This window comes from Magnolia sinica, chromosome 16 (genome assembly GCF_029962835.1).
Source record: "Magnolia sinica isolate HGM2019 chromosome 16, MsV1, whole genome shotgun sequence".
NCBI classification, from domain to species: domain Eukaryota; kingdom Viridiplantae; phylum Streptophyta; class Magnoliopsida; order Magnoliales; family Magnoliaceae; genus Magnolia; species Magnolia sinica.
In genome coordinates, this window is record NC_080588.1 from 60,450,974 (window position 1) to 60,456,827 (window position 5,854).

Genomic DNA, 5,854 nt, shown 5'->3' on the forward strand with positions numbered 1-5,854 from the left:
AGCCGCACTCCAGAGACCGTCGAGATTTAACGCAGCTGGGTCTAGTGTCGTGTTGGGTCGTGAGTAGCCAAGCAAGGTAAGGCCTAACCAATTCAGTATATTCCATAAGTCTATTAAATGTAGGAACATAACTACAACATCTTTATCCTAGCTAATATTAATCATAGTACTAATATTATCAATTATTTTCTAATGATTACATTAACATTGTTACCATTTCCAATGTTATTAGGATTATTAATATACTATATATGGTTGGACATTAGTAGGTTGTTATACTAAAACTAGTCATTATAAGCAGATTTACAAGTATTAAGTGGTAGTATTTTATTAACCATTCTTAAACATTTATCATGGATAGTGGATTTTACTAAATGATATCATTACAAAGATTACTATTGCTACATTAGCTAATGATAATTATAACACCCATGTTAATAAATACTTTATAATTATTAAACTAACACTAATGATATTAGCATGCTACCCATCACCTGAGAAGATTATCTTTAATAATAGACTACCCTATTTTGTTCCCATTATAATACTTATTGATACCAGGGGCGCAAATATTAACCATATCATTAACATCAAATTTCGATTAACCATATTATTACATTGTGTTTAAACCACTCATACGTCATAGTACAACTCCTAGGACTAGACCCTAGGATGAAACCCAAAAACCTAAGTAATCAAAGCCCTAGGTTATAGTAATCTAGACCATGGGCACTTTGTAGAACATTGATCTTACGTACAACTTCACCATTCATGGTAAGATTCGATTCTAAGGGTGCACGCGCAGCCCTAGTTGGCGTTGCCAATTCGACTCACAAGGTGATGATTCTTCCCCTTAAGCTCTCCATCTTCTCATTAGCTTAAGTTATAGTTTTTATTAAAAATTATAATTGATATCTCTCTCTTATAATCACATGTATTAGCTGGTGGAAATTGAATTGCTATATTGCCTGCTTAATGTTCATCCTGTATATTTGTTCATGCTTGTGGATTATTTGTGTATTGCTTATGGATTTTAAACTAGTACATTAGTGGGAAACCCCCACCTATAAATATACACCTATACTTAGGATGTAACCTAACTAGTTGTGATTAAAATGGACCTTCGACTTAGTGGTTATTGAGTAGTGGTCTAAATGGATCATTGATGTGGGCCTACCATCAAGGGTTATTGTGTCCAAATGGTTTTCAAGAATGGTCTTTTATCGACACTCGCCCTATGAGGCCTATTTTGATAATTGCCCTATGTGGCTTGTTTGATATCGCCCTATGTGGCTTTGTTCTAATATTTTTCCTATATGGGTTCGATGTTTTATACTGTGTAACCATGCGATGGTAAGCCCCATATATTGTAATGTGATTGGTCACTAGTCGATGGGGTTCCATTAAACATCCTAAGGTGGTAGTCTCATGGGCCGGGGATGGTGGCAATGGGACACTATGCCTGAGCCGTCGGCCTACGCTGGGCCATGTGCTCCACGTAGTGACCTTTGAACTTACCTAAATTGACTGGTTGTAAATGGATTAATAATGACTTGGCTAATCATGCATACATGGCATATTTCGATGACTTGGATCACTCTGCCCTGCGATTACGCTAAATGTTGCGCTTATGACTAGTCATTCGATGATGATATTGACTCGGATTATCATGCCCTGCGATTACGCTAAATGTTGCGCTGATGACCAGTCTTATCCCTGGGTGACGACCCCAATGTCCGTTCGAATGTTTTTCCCGGGGCATTGCCCATCTGGATGTTTTATCCGGGGCACAGACCGTCTGGATGTTTTACCCAGGTCGATCATTACATTCATGCATCCATGCATCTAACAAGACTGCATTTACTCTGTTTTGGTTGTCTGTATGTTTTATACTATTTCTTACCTAATGCGGCGGTGTGTAATCTTGAGGGAAATTCACACTGAGTTGGCCACTCATCCATCAAATATAAAACCGTACAGGTAGTACAGGTGGCTTAAGTGATTTGCATGTTCAGACTTGCTAAGGAGTAGGGTACGATCACCAGGAATGCATGAATGTATACTTGGAGGAGTTATGTGATCTTGCGGCTTATATTCATATGCTTTCTATTATTTCTCATGTATTAGATCATGTAATTCATGTATTTGTAAATTTTGGTGACATTGGTTTGTATAAGTCATTATGGGCATATTTGAATGATAATGAAATTTTCCTTTATGTCTATTTGTCCACACTAAGCTCATTTGCTTACTCTAATGAAAGAAAAAATATATATACTTGAATTTAACCATCCTTTAAGGTTAACACTCGGGTTTTTGGGAAATGGGTCATGTACTCGGGTCCTGAAAAGTCGGGGCGTTACAGAGAACAAGGGTGGAGCGGCTTCGTTGGCTTTGACTTCACGTTCTTCCTTCATTTTTTAGATTTTTTTTTTAAAATATTTTCTAGTTTGAGTTTAGTTTTCCATTGCACTATGGTAGGCAAATCTCGTAGCTAAGGCTAAATGGGTGAAATTTCTAATTAATTTTTAATGTTCTACTTTATTTGATTCCATACATTGGTTTGAATGATGAAATTTAGATGAATTGATTTGAATTTTACTTTAGAACCTTTTGAGTTGTATCATCCTTAATCCATTGTGAACCACAAGTACTTTAGATGTTTGGAATTGCAATTAATTGACTTGATTAAAGAAGATATTGATCTGTAAAATTCATTGATCTATTATCGACTCTACGTGTAGTAGATGCTTGAAATTTCCTGTAATCAATTATTAAGTGCTTTATGAGAGGATCATTCAACTGAGAATGATATCTTGTTGGGAATTTTAGATTTGAATTAACAGTTTCATCTTTCAATTGGAAGGAATCTTTATTCGATTCCAATTGAGTTATCAAACTTGAATCGATAAACTAAGCATTGTGAATTGATTAAAAAGTGGATCCCTGGATCCTTAATTGCATTTAATTATTGTTTCTACAACTCTTTTATTCGTTGTATTAAAAACTTAAAATTCTCTTTAGTTCTAGAAGTTTTCTTAACCAAATTGTAGTCCATGTGGATTGACCTTGGATTCACCGAGCTTTGGTACTTCGCAACCTGCACTAGGGTGTGCAACCCTAAGGTTGTAACAAGTTTTTGATGTCGTTGTCGGGGACTGTGCGTTTAGAACGCTTTAAATTTAGATTTTATTTTTGAATTTTTTTTAAATAGGTTTTCTCTGCATTTATAGGTTGTGGTCTATTTTTCTAAGATTACTAACATCGGTTTTTGTTTTCTGTTTTATAGGGTTTTGCTAATCCTAGTTCTTCATCTTGGGTACCATCCTTCTAACTCACTCTTTACTGCTTTAGTTGAATTTTTTTTTTCATTTTTATTTTCTAGAAGTAGAAATTAGTATTAGGTTTTTGGTGTGTTCAAGCCTAAGTAGACATGCGATAGTTCAATTCGACTTCTGAGAGATGGAATTCTAGTTAAAGGGTTGTCTGATCATCGTGTTAGAAAACAACATGATACTTGTGAATTAACTAGAACCATGGCTAAGAACCAACTGAACCAACCTAATCAGGCCATGCAAAATGAGAATGATGTACATAACATCCTACCGGTTTGGACGCTATGTGATTATCTACAACTTATGCGAACGAGCACTCCTTCCTGCATAGGTTTTCCAACCACTGCGGGAAAAGTTGGTTTTAAACCTAGTATTATTCAACTACTTCCTAAATTTCATGGGCTAGATTCTTTTTTTCTTTTTTTTAAAGAGGACTAGCCCCATGTATCTTTGTTAATTTGAAACAACAATCTACAAACTAGACTATCGGGTGGGCTCCACAACAACATTAAGTCTCACCTATTATTTCGCCAACAAACAGAAAAATAGGAGAACAGACGAAAAGAAGAAATTGGAGGAGAGGGAACTGCTTCAGGCGTCAATATGGATGAGCATTTGAATTCACCAGAGTCAGGGATCCCCAACTGCCCCACATAAGCTTCAATTGGAGAAGCTCAGATAAGTGATTGGCCCTGCTGTATAGCTGACAGCCACATGCTTTCACGCCGCTAGCTGCAACGCTTCATCCCAAATCAAGCATTAGCCCTCAACCAAACTACCATCAACTAGCAGCCTTGCAGCACACACCCAGTCAAGCATCAGACTTGTTAGCATACTGTTATTGTCATTCATCCACAGTAATGGTATCTCAGACATACATTCCTGCAGTTTCCCTGGGATAGGCTTGAAAACAGTGTCATTATTAAAGTAGTAGCAGGTTTGAATCCCACCATTCCAGAAGGCCACTTTCAGTAAGGTTATCTGCTCTCGCGAAAGTAGGCAATCAACACATAAAGCCACATCCAACCCAAATTCATCTCATTAGGTGGAAGGTAACTGATAGCACTTGTGGTTGCTACCCCCAGGTAGCTCAGTCTCAACCTAAATCATGTGCAGAAAACAGGGGCCCATCTACAGGAAAAAAAATCAGAGATTCTCAACCAATTCCCTTCTTAGTTGTCTTGCTCCTAATTAGCCCACACCTTCTTTATCCAGCACCAAAGAGCCTCTAATGCTTTTTGGAAGGTCGGCGATAAAGCTTGTTTGGGCACATGTCGTTTGCAATCATCACTAGACCATCCATAATTGAATTACCTTATCAGAGGGTGTGAGAAAAAAGTAGGTTGAGTGGCTGAATCAATCTTTAAATCATGCCCATACGGTACCATATGTTAGATTCTGAAGGTCCATATTTACATCTAAAAGAGTTTGATAAGATTGTTACCACTTTGCATTGTAATAATGTCATTGATGATTTTATTAGATTGAAATTGTTTCATTTCTCCCTGAAGGAGAAAGCCAAGACATGACTTCACTCCTTACGGCCTAGAAGCATTGAACTTGGCAAGAGATGACTTAGGAATTCCTTAAAAAGATTTTTTCAATTTATAAAATCAACACATTGAAATGGAACATCATGATTTTCACGTAAAAAGAGAATGAAATATTTTTTCAATGTTGGGAACAGTTCAAAGAGCTCTTGCTTGCATGCCCTCACCATGGCTACGAAACATGTCATGTAATTAGCTTTCTCTATGATGGTTTGAACTCAAACATGCACCAATATGTAAAGATGATGTGTAATGGTGAGTTCATGAGCAAGGATCCCAAAGAGGCTTAGAATTACTTTGATCTTCTAGCCAAGAATGCCCAATCATGAGAGATATCTAACAAAGCAAGTAATACCAAGCCTATGGCCAAGGAGAAAAAAGGTATGCATATCTTAAGAGAAGATGACGATGTAAATGAAAAAATAGCGAGTCTCACACGAAAAGTTGTGGTATGGAATTAAGGAAAGTAATTAAAGATGGTTAAACCCAATGAAGTTATTAAAAGCATATGCGGTATTTGTAAGAGCAATGCACACTTAACAAAGGATTATCCTATAATTTCAACTTTTCATGAAGTGTTGCATGAACAAGCGAATGCCATGAATGCTTATCAACACTCATTCAATTCTCCCATGTCAAACACGTACACTCTTAATTGGTAGAATCATCCGAACTTTAGTTGAAGGAATGGACATACTGAGAATGCTAACAATAATCCTCACGGGCCTTTTCCTAGTACTCCATATGTGTCATTATCGATGAACACCCCAGAGGATACATTACAAGCATTCATGTAAGGCCAAACATAATTAATTCAAAACACCATGCAAGCACTCTATAAGCTCAAATCCTCAGTTGAGAAAATTGATTCTCACCTCAACATTAGAGAGAAATGGATTTTTCTAGCCAAACCTCAACCAAACCAAAAAGGACAATATAAGGTGAGCAACTCAGATTCTCCCAACTCCG